This window comes from Balaenoptera ricei, chromosome 2, assembly GCF_028023285.1.
Source record: "Balaenoptera ricei isolate mBalRic1 chromosome 2, mBalRic1.hap2, whole genome shotgun sequence".
Taxonomy (NCBI): domain Eukaryota; kingdom Metazoa; phylum Chordata; class Mammalia; order Artiodactyla; family Balaenopteridae; genus Balaenoptera; species Balaenoptera ricei.
Window position 1 is genome coordinate 44,794,206 of NC_082640.1, and position 17,475 is coordinate 44,811,680.

General features: G+C 41.0%; 1 long non-coding RNA gene across 1 annotated transcript in view; it reads left to right on the plus strand.

Moving 5' to 3' along the window:
• LOC132360339 (uncharacterized) overlaps nucleotides 1-16,136 on the plus strand; it is a 42,063-nt gene extending 25,927 nt beyond the window's left edge. Inside the window, exons 2-4 of the long non-coding RNA XR_009501077.1 lie at nucleotides 8,471-8,735; nucleotides 10,772-10,997; nucleotides 15,725-16,136. This is a non-coding gene — a long non-coding RNA (uncharacterized LOC132360339). The remainder of the gene's footprint in view (nucleotides 1-8,470; nucleotides 8,736-10,771; nucleotides 10,998-15,724) is intronic.
• The last annotated feature ends 1,339 nt before the right edge of the window (nucleotides 16,137-17,475 follow it).

Below are 17,475 nucleotides of genomic sequence, written 5' to 3' on the forward strand. Positions count from 1 at the left end.
TTCCTCTCTGGGACTTGGTCTTTGGCTGTTTGGGCTCCCTGAGCTGAACAGAAATGTCACTCTTTCTTGCCCTTTTCAATAAAAGAAAGCAAGGTTCTCGCAGGACAGGTCCCAAAATGAGCTGTAGATTTCACTTGCAAACTATTAATCTATTTGTGTCAATTTCTTTCTTTCTTTCTTTCTTTCTTTTTCTCCCCACTCCCAATCTAGATTAGGCCAAGAAACATAAGTCAAAATAACCATGTGAATCTTGACCTTTAAATAAAAAGTAACTACTATAGCAGAGCTGTAAAAATTACCCTGGGGAATTTAGGCTGCAAAATTCACGCCCGTGTCCTTGTGCTCTGGTTTGGCACGGGGTGCAGCGGACACTGCCACACACTCCAAACCAAGGCCAAAGCGGGAAGGTGTCAGTGCTATTTCTACCGTTCCTAGTCAAGACAACTGGCGTGCTGCGGACACTTGGGGATATTTGGACGGCATATTCTCTCTCTCTGTTTGGCCAGCTGTGCTGTGCAGCAGTGGGTCAGCTTGGAGAAGGCTGAGTCCTTCTAGAATGTCTGACAGATTGAGGGAGGTGGTGAAGTAGATGAACTTGGATTTAGGAACTGAGACTTTCAAAAGCCACTCCGAAGTTCAATCTCATGTGTCATTAGCCTCGAAGGGTTCCACCTGGTTCTTGTTGAACAAATCTTGGTCTGAGCATTGAACTGGTTTGATCATAGTTAGGTGGAGATTTACAGGAGGCCCCTTTTACTATTAAACCTTAGAATTTGGGGGCAGAAAGGAGTTCCTCATTCTTTCATTCCAATTTTCCCCAGTTTGGGAGTAGCATCAGGTCATCACTCCTCAGTCACTGACTTAGCATTTTTCGTTCTCCCTAGGATATTCCCAGAGCAGAGCAATCTGGGCTGCCCGGGGATTCCTGCCACTTGGGAACTCCCAGTCTTTCCCCAGCTCATGATAAAAGGAGGTAGCCCTAAAATGTCCTAGAGCTTAAAGTTCGATTGTGGAAAATGCACACAGCATGGTTGACTGCATAAGAAATTCAATGTCACAGGTACTGTGTTCTCCTCAAAGCATTAGAGTTATAAGATCTTCTTTGTGATCTTCTTTGATTCTAATTAATAATACCTTAGGCTACCATTAAGTGGTTGTGGTTTGTAAAACACTTTGGCTTACTTGATTCAGGACATATTTATAAGGCAGGTGGAATTAGGCCCCCTTTGCAGGTGAATTAACTTGGTGAGTTTATGTGATTTACCCAAAGTAATTTGCCAGTCAGCGGCAAGACCAGACTGCAACTTTAACCTCTTAATGCTAAATCCAGGGCTTTTCCAAGCAGCCTGGGAGTTCAGTGCGGTAGGTACCCCTGTTCACGTGGTACAGATGAGGATATTGAGCAGGGATTAAACAACTTGGCATACAAAAAGTAGTTTGTGACAGAGCCTGAGAAACCTGCTTTTCTTGACTCCTAGTCCGATGTTCCTTCTGGGTCTTCAGGAAGCTGCGAAGGGGGGAATCTGAAAGTGGCAGAGATTTTGTGATCAGATGAAAAGAAATCCAATATATAGATCCTATTTTCGAAGTGATTATAAATTTGTAGTGTGTGTGTCATCACAATGCATAAAATAAAATAGCAGCAAAAAAATCTTTACTACACACCTCTTCTATTTATGGAATCTATTGTCCAACTCTCCTTTTATAGTATTACAGTATTTGTGTGTGGAATGTGTCACGGGTTAAATCAGTAATTTTGTATTCAAGACATGATGGGTAATTATATACAGGCGTTGCGCTTGAATTTCCCGTCTACTGACAGAAGTGATGGAGTCAGTCGCAGCCTTGCGATTCCTTTTCAATGAAATGCATTTGTTTTCCTTTTTCATCCTAGTTTTATGAACAAGATTCAGGGGGTCGCTCCAGACTGACAGAGAAGATGGGGACCTGGGAATTAGTTCTGTCACCTGCAGAAGGATTTGCTTTCTTTCCTGTCCATGTGTATTCAGAAAAGCACATTCAAGGGAGGTGCAGCAACTCCAGGGGACGGGACCCGCTGATGGAATGTCAACTATTAGGTTTGCTTGGACATCACCCAGTGGGCTTTCCCAGTGAAATACCATGCGGCAATTCTCTATGGCATTTCAATTCTAAGGTATGGACCCCTCCACCCCAGGCCAGGTCAAGGGTCCCTGCTATGGGCTTTCTCTGATGCCCTGCACTTATATTGTTTGGCCAACTCTACTATTAAACCCTTATATGTCTATTTTCATTATTATTATTATTATTATTATTATTATTATTAATTTATTAATTTATTTTTTGGCCACGCTACGCAGCTTGCAGGATCTTAGTTCCCTCACCAGGGATCGAACCCAGGCCCTGGTAATGAAAGTGCTGAGTCCTAACCACTAGACAGCCAGAAAATTCCCTATTTTCATTATTATTTAGAGTCAAAGGGTCTAATACAGTGCTTGGCATCCTGCAGGGACTGATGTGAAGCAGTTGAATAAAGGCATGGAGGAATGACAAGCGAACCTTAAATATGACCTAATAGTGATCTCCCCTTTCTCTATAGGCTAAACATTTCAATATCCACTCAAAATTTAGCCCAGCCAGGAGGACTGTCATGTTTTATTCTCTAAGCAAAACGAAATAGCTCTTTGTGTGTTGATAGACTTGCTCTTGGGTTTAAATTTTCTAAGCCTTGCTTGATGAAGTTAGGGTGTAGGTATCTGAAAGCACCCCCCAAGTGACGGGATGAAGCCCAAATTCCTTGCCGAGCCCCCAAGATCTTCCTGCTTGTGCCTGACTCTGCGGTGTGGAGTCGTCAGCCCCAAGCATGTGGCCGTCCAGCTCTCCTGGCCTTACTGTCCTCGCACTCTTGTTCCTCTGCCTCTTTGCCTGTCCTGCTCTCAATCAGGAATGCCTTTCCTCCATCGCCTTTGCTTGGGAAGCTGTTACACATATTGGAGAACCCAAATCAAATGCCACCTCCCTTTTTTCCTTAAAACTTTAAAAATCCCTCTTCACCCTCCCCACCTCTTGCTGGTACCTTTTATAGCATTTTGTTTATGTAGTAATTATTGTGTCAATCATATTTAACCAGAATTACTAGAAATCCTTGCCTCTTTATGGGCAGGTACTGTATTCTATTAATTTGGGTATCCCTTGAACCTAGGAAAATATCTGATACAGATTAAATGCTTAAAGCTTTGTCGGATAAGCAACTGACTGGCTGAATGAATGAATGAGAGAGAAATAGAATGTAGAATGACGACGCAATTTTAACTTATGAAAAAAGATGAGATGGTTTATTCATAATTTTAGATCAATAGACATTTCTAGCGTGATCTACTGGATGACAAGCTTCTGGGTGACAAGCCGCCCAGCTCAGTACCTGGCAAATATTAAGGGTTAAGTAAAGTTTTGTTGATTGAATGAAATAGATGTATGAACAAGTGGTCTGAGATTCTCCTGCAATTATGTAGGTTGACCTCTGGCTTCGTTTAGTTTACGTTTGGTGATCTTTTATTACAAGCCTGCCCCTATGCATTTCTTCTCTCTCTTCCTGTTTAATTCCTAAGCACTGGGGACGCTAATGCCCTTATGGTATACTGCAGAAGATGATACAGGGAAGTTTAGAAACTTTGTGACATATGGTATTGAATACCAAGTAAAGGCTCACTGGTTATTTTCAAATTTGACTTTCCTTCCTTGGGTTACTAGCATCCGAGATCATTAAAAATAGATAGCATTTTAGGCCATTTTAAACACCTATCTTACTTTATTTCCACCATTATTTTTGCTTTCTCTTCCTGTGGTTCTCTGAGGTTGAAGAGAGAAACCTCAAGGTTACTTTCAATATCAGACTGTGTCATTGCTCAGGGCCCACGTTCCTAGGTTACTTTATTCTCAACATTCTGCAGCTTTTTATAAAAAGATGGTTTGCAAAACCGTACTTTATAGTCAAAATGTAGGATTCGAAAACTTGAAACTCAGATTAATATGATCACTCTAGTGTCATTTGGATTTAAATTGTGAGGAGAAACCGGGAATGATGCTCTTAGCTACCTAAGGAAATTAGGTGTACCTCTTATCACAGGACAAACATTTTTGAGCACCTGCCATGTGCCAAGTACATAGTCATGGTCGAATGCTTCAGGATGACAAAAAAATTATTACAGGTTTTTAACAATTCAAGTTTAGGTCATGCTTTATAACTGTTTACAGAAGTTTTATGTGTGTACAAATAATCATGAACATGTTTATTGTTTTTATTAGTTACACTGTGCTTAATAAATATCTGTTGAATGAATAAATGATTGACAAGTAAAAAAATAAGTAAAATGTGGGGAGAATATTCAGCTAGATGATCTATCTGATGTGGAGGTCACATTCAAGGCTTTTATTGATATTAACATTTCACCAGCAACTAACCAGCAGACAACAGTTTCACTTTTGATCCTAATATTCTCTCTTTTTAATAATCCATCTGGGGCAAGGCTGAAAATCCTTACTTACCCCAGCATCAATGCAGCTCAGGTCCATCTCCTATTTCTTATTTCCTCACCCACTTTGATTTCCTTCCTTGTAGCATTTGTATCCATATCTGTTTCCTTCCTAGATTGCAGGTTTCTTTGAGGCAGGGACTTCCTGATTGATTTCCTTATCCCCACTCCAAAATCTACTATAACGTGTAATAAATGTCTGTTGAATAAATACGGACTTGCTCAAAAGAACAACAGACCCCCAAAAGTACAAAAGATAGAGGCATCTGAGCATGTTGACATTTTATATTCTGCTTGAATCTTGTCCACACCAATGACTGAAGGTCTTCTGTTTTCCCCTCCCTTTTCTCCTAATTGGAGGACTTTATGTACACTTGTTAAAAGAATGCAAATGTTGACTGGCGAATCATTGATCGAATCTCAGAGAGTGAGGAAACAGGCCTCGGAGGGCCTGACTCCACTTTCCCAGGCACCAGGCACAAGGCTGCTGGTGCAAAGTCCCTTGTGAAAGTCGGGCCTGAGTTCTTGACAAGCTGCAAAGGCACACGCTTTCAGTTTTGCTCTGAAACAGTGTCTGAAATCAATACCAATCACACAGAACGTGGCGGAGGCTGGGAGGTTGGCAGGGCTGCTTCTGACATTTCAGGAGCATCTCAGCTGTCCCTAAGGGTGGTGGTCTGGCCTTGTTCAAGCCCACGTGGTGCTGGGCAGGGGGAGCCTGAGCTGTTCTCTTCAGATACCCTGGAGCAATTTTGATCCATGAGAGCCAGTGGGAGGAAAGAGGATCTGACACCCTTGGCTTGTGTTCTGGTCCAGCAGGGCCCGTTTTAATTCATTGAATTGATTTGTAGGGCTGATGTCATAAAAAAAGCGATTCATTTTGTTGCTGGGCAAGAGAAATGGAGAGAAATGAGCCATGCTTGGTGGATTGCTAAGGCTGATCCATGCAAGAGGTAGATGTTTGGCCTCGCCAGTGGGTCAGGACATGGGTGAGCTCCTGACATACAGTCTTTGAGGCAATGTGTGCAGTGTCCAGCATGGTGCCTGGTGGATCATCCATGTTCCCGAGTCTTAGAGCCTTTCTCCGATGTGTCACACCTAAGTCTTTTCTTGGAATTAATATAGATGTGTACCCATTTTAAGCAAGATATACAATAAGGGCCATGTATACTTCTGAAGTAGGGAGCTATTTCTGCACTTCTCATTGGGTCAGTTAGCATCCAGTTATCCTTGTGGGGTACCCCCTTTTCTCTCTGATCCCTTTCTTCCTGCAACTCCCAGCAGCCCCAGTTGTTTATCTGATGTGCCCTGAGGCCCATCTCTCTCCTGAGTTATGGTAACAGGGCACCCTAATTGATCTTTCTGTCCCCAGATTCTCCTGTCTCCAATTAAGTACATCCTCTGCATTCAGAGTGCTCGTTGTCACACAGATAGATCATCTTCATTTCCAGGGATATCCTCCAAAGCTTCTCATTATCATCGGTAGAGTATTTCCAAATATATTTGAATTGGGTTATTGCATCTTTACCTCAGCCCACATACCAAACCCTGTCTCTGGTCTCTCCTTTCTGCACATTTCTAGGAATGTAGGACAGTTTGTCCCCTCTCAGACATGACCACTGTACTGTCAACTAACTCTGTTGTATGACAAGCTCCTCTTCACCTGCAAGACTCTGCTCAAACACCATTTCTTTTCTGTAACTCTTCATGTTTTCCTGACACAAAGAATTAATCATTCTACCCTGTTCTGATCCCTTATAATGTTTCACGTACCTTTATAGTGACATTTACCATTCAGTGTTATTTTACTATTGGTACTTATTTTCAAAAAATCTTCCATAATAAGCTATGAAGGCAGAAATTTTAATATATGTTTGAATTTTTTGTGCCCATCATGGCGCCTGCTAGTTGTCTAGTAGGTGCTTTGACAAAAGTCTGGATTTCATTTTTTTAAAATAAATTTATTTATTTATTTATTTATGGCTGCGTTGGGTCTTTGTTGCTGTGCGTGGGTTTTCTCTAGTTTCGTGGTGGTGTGCAGGCTTCTCATTACTGTGGCTTGTCTTGCTGCGGAGTGCGGGCTCTAGGCGCACGGGCTTTGGGCTCAGTAGTTGTGGCACACGGGCTTAGTTGCGCTGCGGCACGTGGGATCTTCCACCCGTGTCCCCTGCATTAGCAGGTGGATTCTTAACCACTGCGCCACCAGGGAAGTCCAGAAGTCTGGATTGAATCTTCAAATTTGAGGCACATGAGTCCCTTGGGTTTGGCCACTCGTGAATATGACATATTGACATATTTATATTTATTGGTTGTTGCTACTACTTTAGGAGTTGGCTATGGATATTATGCCATCTTAAAATCAGATCCTATTGGATCTCGGCACTAAAAGTTTCTTAATAGGCTTCTGATCCGTGTACTTCTTTTGGTTTAGCACAGCGCTTCTTAAATTTTTTGTTCCAAAAATTCTGGTCTCTGATGCATGCAAAATATCTGCATATATTGATAAAGTGTCCATGGACTTTCCAAAATCTACTCAAGAGATAGGCTTACTTAGAAGTCTCTGATGGAGAAGAATCTTTTAGAAAGAGGACTCTTTTTTATCATTGATATTCTTTCTTTTTAATTAATTTTTATTGGAGTATAGTTGTTTTATGAGGACTCTGTCTTGATTTTTCTGCTACGTGACTTATCTACAGGAAAGATAGGCTTACGAATGGGGAAGCCAGTTTTCATGATTTGTATTTTTATTGCCTGGGACTAATATGTGAGGCACTGAAATCAGCATGATCTTCAGGTGGTCATATGTTTTAATAGGACTGGTTTAAGTCATTGCTTCCATGGTAACTTGGCGGCAAGAGAAACCCACACTCTCTTCATATCCATTACCCATTTATACTGAGGCGTAATTCCTGATGGATAGAAGCCCAGCTAGAGTGCCTGGGTTTCAATCCTGGCTCCATTAAGGGGCGCGACCTTGGGCAAGTCACTCAGATACTTTCAGTTTCGGTTTCCTCATCTGTAACATGGGAATAATAAAAATTGCCATGGGGGATAAGATCACAATATGACACATCGTAGAACATCAAAGATTTATGCAGAGGGCTTGGCTTGGTTCCTGGTGCAGCCTGAAAAAGTAGCCATTTATAATGATTACTTTTATTTGATGCTCTCTTTTATTTGATGCATTGAGTTGGTTCTCCTAGGCTTGGTTTTTTTCAATTTATTTTTAAACTGAAGTATAGTTGATTTACAACGTTGTGTTAATTTCTACTGTATAGCAAAATGATTCAGTTATACACATAGATATTCCTTACTAGATTTGGTTTTGATTTATATTTCATACATTTGATAAGTGTTAATATTTGGTGAAAAGGAATGCTGTGATTTTGAATATTTAAAATTGCCATTCTTTACAACAACACACATCCTGTATGCCAAATGATTTTTGGAATGAAATATCAGTAGGAAAAAAGGCCAACCACTTACTTAGAGATCAATGCTTGTTAAATTTTAAGAAGTTAGGATTAGAAGGTTACTTCATATGAAACTTTTGTCTGATGTCTTTTGTGTTTTCTTGAAACACAAAAGTAACTAAATACATTAGTAAATGATTAGTGTCCTAATTCTTTTAGTTTTTCTTAACCCTTTGATTGTTCAGTAGGCAACAGGAGGTGAAAACAAATTCTAGTCTTAGTTCTCATATGATATCAGAGAAACTGACTGAGAAAATATATTCGAATTGGTATTTAAACACTTTTGAATATGTATCATGTGCCAGCTACTGCCTTTGTATGTAATGTCTCAATTTTCATAAATCTGTTAGACAGATCTTATTACTTGATTTCAGAGGTGAGGAAATGAAGGCCTGGGGAGGTTATAAAAAGATTATGTTGTAAAAAGATTCTTTTTCTATTGAATTAACATTAATTTGGCCTTCTGTCTTGTTTTGCTGATTTCAGGTGAACTGGATTGAAGGAGGGCTGAGTCATTGACATGGTAGATCAGTTCTCTCATTTGAACAGCAGGGTTTTTACAGCCTGCTTTGTCAGGAAAAACATTCCTGAGACTATCGCTTTTTGTTTAAAACAGAAATCATTGTGTTGAATGCTTCTGATTTGGCTGTAGAGCAAGCAAGCACATGCCCTCCAGAAATATCAAGAAAGGAGAAGCTTACCGCATGGCAAACTGCCTCCACTTCTCATCCAAAATAGAACTCTGGCTGAGGTAATGTCAAAGTCTGTTTCACATTTCTTTGGTGGGGCTTACAGATGATCTCTTTAGGATAATCTCTTTGGAGCAACATCATTTGCCTAAATATTAATTTGATACTATTCTACATTTTGTCATTGTTAAAGCACTTGAAAAGGTAGCTTTCTATAATGGAGCTAGAAGCATTTTTATTTGTGTGTGATGGGTTAGAGCAGTGGTTCTCAACAAGGGGTCCATTTAGCCCCTTGGGACATTTGTCAATGTCTGGAGACATTTTTGCTTGTCCATAACTGGGGGTTGCTACTGGCATCTAGTGAGTAGAGGCAAGAGATTCTGCTAAGCGTCCTCCAGTGCCCAGGACAACACCCGCCCTCAACAGAAAATTATCTGGTCCAAAGTGTCAGTAGTGCCAAGAAACAATGGGTTAAATTCAATTGCCTTAAAATCGCTCCCATATTTCAAATCTGAGCCCATTTAAAAATATTTCTCCCTTCCAGCACAAGCAGAGTTAATGTGGTGTTGAATTCTGTGGCTTTATCTCAACTCCCAAGTCTGAGATGATCAATGCCTCGAATTCTTTCCTTGCTGTCAGTTATTGACTTTCTCTCAGTCTCTGGTATCCAAGCTCTTGTTGCTGGGGGATGCTTGTAGGATGGTGCGGGAGACGAAGGAGAGCTTGCACCATTTCCTACCTCCCTGAAACGTGCCTTTAACTAGATAGAGAAAAATTATCTAATAAAATAAATTTACCACTAGGCCAATGAAGAGATTCTGGAGACAGGAGTAGATGATCTTGCTGATAAGAATTAGAAATATGACTTGAATATCTTTGAGGAAATAATTTATTTATGCAGTGGATAAATTCCTCTCAAGTCATTTAAAAATATGATTGTTGCATTCTTAAGACGAAGAATCCCCCATTTACCTGCCAAACATTCTGGGTGTTTCCACTGGTATTCCATCTTCAATCTTCAGTACCATAAATGAAATATGATGCTTGTGTGGTTATTTTGTATCAAATTTCAGTCTGATTTCTCAAACCTTGTCTACATTCATGTATTTAATTAACAAACTAATTTTTAAAACCATGTTTTTGATGCCTAATATCAATACATTTCAGCACTCTCTCATCTCCTGAGCAATGCAAATGTGAACAGAATATGGTTCTTGTGCTTGAAAAACTGATTAAGTTTAGTGGAAAAAGAAGACTTTTAAGCAGATATTTACAATTAATGGGGTCAGTGCTATACAAGGAGAAATGCAAAGTGCTCTGGGAACACACATGGGACAAATTATGTTTTGGGAATTGAGAAAAAATTTATGCACAAGGTAATAAATGTGTTGCATATTGAAGAATGAATAGGAGTTTTCTGGACAGAAGAGTGACAGTCAGAGGCAAGAAGATATTAAAGAGCATGGATTGATTGATGTTCTGTGGCAGGAATATGACCTGAATAGGAATGAATGGCATGAGATGAAGCTGGAGATTTTTCTCCTAAATATGATGAGCTCTTTGGGGGAAGGAGATCTGTCCTATTCTTCTTTGTATCCCTGGTGCCTGGGACAGTGCCAGGCACATAGCATCTCACAGCATCAGCAGCAGTAGCAACATGAACACAGCAAGGGATTGTAGATTGTGTGCTCCAAGTCTCTAAGCAGAGAAACAATATGGTTAGAGTTGAAGGTACAGGGAGAGGGTAGATAGGAACAGAAGTAAGAAGTCTCATCCTAAGGAAACTGTAATCAGGGCAAGTTGTCATAAGGACCACAGCAAAAGAAAAGAATGGAAGAAAAGGGATTCTAGAGATACTTGGTAGGTAAATCTAGTAGAACTTGGTGAACAAACGAAATTGAAGAGTGATATAAGTGGTAGTTGGAGGCGTTATCTTTCATAGTGTACGCAGAGTATACTTAGAACAATCTAGTTTTCAGAATGTCATATTTGAGGGAGCACCTTCAGATGCTGTGGATAAGCAGTGCTCTGGTTGAGAAATATTGGCCTGAAGATTTGCTGGCTCCCATGGTGATTGTCTCCCATGCTTTGTCTTCAGAAACCTTGGCTACTGGCTTCTGAACCATCTTGCTTGGCGTTGGCATCTCTGTGACCTCCCAGGATGGGTCTTGGCCTTACCATCCCTTTGCCATCCTGGCCCACCACTCCCAACTTTAATCACAGACTCAGACAGTTGCCTGATCTCTAGATTCTGGCAACAGCCTGCCTACTTGTTCTTCTTGCCCTCACCAAACTCACTGACCAAGCACATCACACGAGAAGAGGTGAGTGAATCTTTTCCTTACTTTGATGGTAAAGTCAGCATTCCTTTTACATTCCAATGACCACAGGAAAAGTGTGTAGTCTTTCTTGGTATCCATGGGGGATTGGTTCCAGGACTCTCAGGCGAGGATTCCAAAATCTGTGGATGTTCAAGTCCCTTATATAAAATGATGGTAGTACAGTTGGCCCTCCGCCTCTGTGGTATCACATCTGCGGAGACGGTGAGCCGGTTGTATTTTAACACAATAGCCCTAATCTATTTTCCTCCTTAATAAGATATACAACAATTTCTTAACATGTCTATTTCTACCAAATTAAGTTTTGAGAACCATTCTTGTTAGTAACACTGATCTAGGATATTTTCGTGATATGAAATTAACTTCGGCATGTACAACAAAAAGAATAACAAATTCTACATAGACCACCTTTGCTGTGAGACTTACATTTCTGAGTCTCTCAGGAAATAGAGCACAGCAGCTCTGACTGTCTTCACATTTTTATATTTGATGGTGCCAGTAGATTTTCTCAACATTTATGCTAAAAGGGACATACTTAGTGAGTTCCTTAAATGCAGGATGATTCTGATTTTATTTGTGGAATAGCTCCTCCTTTAGCATGGCTTAGTACAACAGAATGCATTTGAGACCTGCTATACTGTTTAAAATTAGGAAGTTTCATGCAGCATATTGCCACATGGACTGCATCATTTGGGAAAGTACACAGTCCAGTGAGATCTACGTTTGACTTCCTGGTCTACCACTTTCTTGATGCAAGATACATAACTTCCTTATGCCTCAGTTTATAAAATTAGCATCCCAGAGTTGGTGTGAGTATAAAACGAGGGAGTGTATTGAAAGTATCAGCAGGTAGATAGGTCCTTCAACAGAAGTTAGAGGTTCTGGCTCAAGGTCTGGCTCATGTTCAAGGAACACCAAACCACAGAAATGCCCTCATCCCCTGTTAATGCATCAAAAATTTAAGCTAGTCAGTCAATCTGGCACAAAGTGGTCATAAAGATATATATTTTCCAATTTTAGTCTTTTTATACATGGAAATTGGGTAGACATGGAACCCAGGGACTTACAGTTAATAATAAATAGTTCAGTCCATGGCTTACAAGGCAGAGTTGGGGCCAGGTTGTGAAGAAGGGGCAACGGAAGACTGGACATATTTGAACATAGTCCATATACTGTTAACCAACCTCTGCACAGAACCAGGTTCCTTCCGTTTGCTCTTTATGACCACCCTGCAAGGATATACTGATTCAGTTTACATATGAAATAACACAAGCTTAAAGAAGTTAAGTAACTTTCCAAGATCACTTGGCCAGTGAGGATGGATAGCTGGGTTTGGTTTCAAATCTCATGCCTTTCCAATGTTCCATGCTGTTTTCCAGGGACTGGAAAGGAGCCCGTTTGTAGATACTGAAAACAGGAGGGATTTTTGAAATCTCTTCTCCCAGGAGGTAGGCTGTCTGCGTTGGCTATGTCGATAGAAAGGAGGACAGATTCAACCATGGGGCAGTCAATCTAAGTCTTCTGGAAGGCTCTGCCTGTCATCCCCAGGAGCCCTGCTCAGTCTCTGTCATCCTTGTCCCCATGGGCCCTGCCCTGCTCCCGGCTGAGGAAGGGTCTTGTCTTTATAGGGTGGGTCAGTGGTACTCAGTCAGCGAGGTAGGGACATTACACAACTGGGTTGCTGATTCTTAACGCTAACATTTGGTTTACAGTTACTAGAGTTTTCTATGAGAATTCTAGGCTGGTCTGGTTAATATTTATCTATTGCCTCATTTTAAGAAGGGACTTAAGCAGTTTTTAGAATATAATAATAGCAATAGCAGCAGATTAAATGGCTATAATGGGAAAATAAAATGAAGGCGGGATTAAATCAACACAAAATGCACACCTCAAAGACACATCATTGACTACCATGAATGTTGGCATAGAAAGGTCCCAGGGAGCCTGTTGCTGAGATTTCTGATCTAACCTGATACCAGATGAGGCTCTGACCTGGAGACTCTACCTGCTTGTCACATCCTTGGAACAGGTCATGCCTTATCTGCTGGTACATGGTCTGGATGTTGGACTATGCAGAATTCTGCCAGGTCATCATTTCCAAATGGCTTTATGGGAGAGGATGTGTTGAAGGAGAGTAACAACTAAGAAAGCCTAGGTACGGGGCATTGTGAGGGCAGTCATAAGTTGTATTGCTGTGTCAGAATTCTGGGTCAGAAGCAAACTATCCTGCTGCCTCAAAGCATGGTACTGTAGGCATGAACCAGTGTCCTATTTATAGGGAGCTAGTCTATCCTAGTGGTTAGGAACATAGATTATAAGAAAAGTAAGACAGGTTGAATCTACTTAGTAGTTGAGTCACCTTAGGTAAGTTGTTTAATTTCACCTCTCAAAGATAGAGCTGTTTTCCATGTTATATACCTTACTGTAAAGTTCCATACAAACACAGTTTAGAGCAAAAACACTTATAATGGCTATTTTTAAACACAAGTTAATGTTAGAAAGTATAGATACATTTCCAGACACCCATTCTCCAAGAGTTTGATTCATCAACGCTGCCCAGAATTGATTAAATGTTATTTAATAAGCTTGACATAAGTCATAAAGAAACAACAAGAGGCTTTGTCAATCACTCTTAGCTAAAAAATGTTAACTCTTGATCCGATGCAGGAATTATGGCACTCAGACCACCTAGATAAAAGTACAACCTAGAGAAAGAAGTGAATTAGGGATGAGAGTGAAGAGGAAGGCAGAGTGGTTGAGGATCCCTATATTCATCTCCTCCAACTTCTTGGCATTCAGGAAGGCAGATGCAGATGCGGGGGGGCGGGGAGGTGACAGATTTTATTCAGTCTGAAGATTGCTTCCTTTTGAAGCTTTTCTTTGAGACAGAAAATAATGAATGTCACTTCAACTTCTTTTTACTATGAGCGTTCCTGTCCCTGGGATACCATTTTAAAAATATACTATGACAATGTATTTTATTCTCCTTAAATTATGTCCAAAGGGCAACTCATCTACCTAAAACATTAATTTGCTCAGGGTACACTTAGACCAAAGAGATCAGTGCTCACTTCTGAGTTTCAGAACAGGTTTTCTTGAGTCTTCATTGAAAGCTAGGGTCTGTTGAAAGAGAACATGGTTATTTAAATTCCACTCTTCTTCATAATCATACCAAGAGCCAAGACACAGTACAGAGAGAAGCAAATAGAAGGTTTAAGGGAATGTCTTACTAGATAGGAAATGGTAGAAAGTTCTTTTACCATGGGAAAGAGGAGTCTAGTTAATGGAGGCAAGAATTAGAAGGCAAAAGCTAGGGTGAAAATTCTTGTGGGGCTGCTCAGAGGGACCCCGTGGCTCTATCACTTGGAAGAAAGTGGGAAAGACAGATTGAGGAGGGAAGCCAAAAGTAAAGGATTGGGAGAAAAGAGGACACTGGTGTCCTACTACCTGTTCCCCTCTTCCTATTTGAATTCTGGGGAGAACACTTAGCCGAATGCCCCAGGCCAGTGTGATGATGTGGTCATGGGTGAATACTAATGGATTTGGGAAGGTTAGGCAGAGAGAATCTGAGCTAGTTCCCATGACCTGTGTCGGGTATGTAAGAAATCCATATCTGAGATCCTCAGAGTCAGGAGGCCTACAAAGTAGTTGAGAATTATAATTTTGTATCCTATACAAATATAAACAGTATGAGTTCCAAACAAGTGTTGGCCTCATAACCTGGATTCCCTGAACTGACTTCTTTCTGGGTAACTGTAAAGATGACCTTAGAGACTGTGTGTATATGTGTAAGGACTGCTTTATATACTGTACGCAGTGTGTGTTCAGAATAGATCTAGTATTGAGCAAGGAGTCAATCAATGATATCTGATATTATCGTTGCTAATGCAGACTGGGCGTTGGTTTGCAGGAGGAGGCAGATTTGGAAAGCACCAGTGTGGTTTCTCATCCAGGAACATCTGCAAATATCTTAGGTTAAGATATTCTGGCTTGGTTGTGCAGTAGGCATAATAAGATGTGGTTGTGTGAAGGATGCTTTCATAGGTGCAGCCGTGAGAGTGGCATCACATCCTGAGATAGGCCAGGCCAGTGTAAACTCATGGACATTGTTGGCCCCAGATTGTCATATTATGGCATCCTGGGAGTCAGTGGGACTGCACTTTGGAAAAGGGATTGAGGGGAATGGATAGATGGAGCTGACTCTCCTGCAAGGAAGAATTTGTGGACCAAAAAAGCAAGTTAGACGAAGTCAGGGTAAGGTTGTCTTTCTATAGTCTGAGATTAACTGAGGGGAGAGACCATGTTTACTTGGTCTTCTGGTCCCCAAAAGCTCACACAGTACCTGGTATATATTAGGCCCTCAATTAATGTCTGTTGAAAGACATTATGTCCCATCTATGTATTACATGCATAAGAAACTTGAGGAATGTCGGGAGCTTTCCACCGAAATTCAAGGGTGATATTTAATGTATTTCTTGGTCTAGGGCCAAGTTCTGCAGAATAAAATCTCAACACTTGACCCTCTGCTACTGATAGATGTGATTTTAAAAAGAACTTAGAGATTTTTAAAGTCTCACTGAGAAGAAAAGAAGAAAGTTTTTAAAATGAAAGATTCATTCATAGAATATGTGTATTATTTGTTTGGTTCATCTCAGTGCCTGGGAAGTTGTAAGTTTTTAATAAGTATTCATTGAATTTAAATCATTTAATAGGAGCTTCCCTGGTGGTGCAGTGGTTAAGAATCTGCCTGCCAATGCAGGGGACACGGGTTCGAGCCCTGGTCCAGGAAGATCCCACATGCAGCGGAGCAACTAAGCCCGTGTGCCATGAGTGCTGAAGCCCATGCGCCTAAAGCCCGTGTTCTGCAACAAGAGAAGCCACCACAATGAGAAGCCCACGCACCACAACGAAGCCCCAACGCCGCAACTAGAGAAAGCCCGCGTGCAGCAACAAAGACCCAACGGAGCCAAAAATAAATAAATAAAATTTTAAAAGTAAAATAAATCATTTAATAGATGATTCTGTAGCACCTGGTGTGTGCCAGACCATTGTGCCAGGTGCAGACATACTCCCTTCAACAGGGAGCTCAGGGTCTAGTGAAGGAAACAGGCAAATAAAGAGATAATGAGTGCGTAAGTGGTAAGTGTCATGACAGAGCAATAAATGGGATTTTTATGAGAGTGGTACTCTTCTTCCATGTCAGAGACCATCAAATGTGGCTGAATGCTACCTACATGTGTCTCATTAGGTCCTTTCTGTGTTGGTCAAATCAGCATTAAATTTTTTTTCTTTTCATCGGTCATCATCATTTACAAATAAGTTTTATTTTCCTGTAAAAATCTGAATTACTGGCTTTCTTTGAAAATGTGGCAGCTCTGCCAATCCTGGGTCCATATTTCCATGTGGCAATGATTTGGCTGCTGAGCGATGGAGGCTCCATTTAGATGGGGCACGTGCTCCCCAAACCATACTCTACTGGCCCCTCAACACTGAGGCTGTCAGTGGGCCCTCACAGTCATACCTGCAGTGCTGTTTTCATGGCATAGAATTAAGAGGAAGTATCTTCTGTATCTATTCACACTGGAATAATGGAAGATACATTGAGAGGGTATTATGTTTCATGCAAGAAAGAAGAAAGCAAATTTCTTTGTAGATATGAAACACATTCCTAGGTGTTTAAGGTACAAATTAATTGTATCTATGCAAAGTGATGTAATTTAAGAATTCTTTATGAAATAACCACATTGAGAACCATGGGCCAAACTGGAAATAAAATTACTGAAATTTCAACAGGTTTTACATTTCAATGAAAATAAATTAAGATGTTGTAAATTCAGTAAGAATGAAGATACTTTGGAGGCATTGAAGTTTTTATGAGATAGCAAGTTTATCAGAAAGGATCTTCTGGGTGCAGTAGAAATCATGTGTCATGAACAGTCATAAACATGTACAACCAGAAACGTTGCTACTTAGTGTGCTGAATGTTTGAGAACCAGGACCAACTTCACAGGCAGGGCTCCATGCTTAGGGTTTAATGCCCCTTGGTTACTGTCTTAAAATTCTTAATAATTTTATCTTTGAATTTGTGCTTTGTTCATGAAGTCTGATGGGACAATGGAGCATGCCCCAGGTCTGCAGCCTCAACCCACGTGCAGTTGCATCTCTAGCACCTCACTGCCTGCATTCCTGGGAAGGATGCTCAGCCACGTACTTCCCCACTTCCTGGTGCCCCAGACCTTGCCTGGACCCTGCTCCTCATCCCCACCTCATGACTACTGCCACCGTCTCCCCCTAGTGGGGGTCTGGGCATTGATGTGTGGACAGTCAGTGCTGGACAAGCATGTCCTCCTCCTATCTTGGAGCCGGGCATGGTGGTGGCTGTCTCCGCCCTGGGCTAGCAGTGCCAGGGTGTTGTTGGTGGGTGACTTGGCAGGAGTGACCCTCTCATCTATCCTTAGTCTGT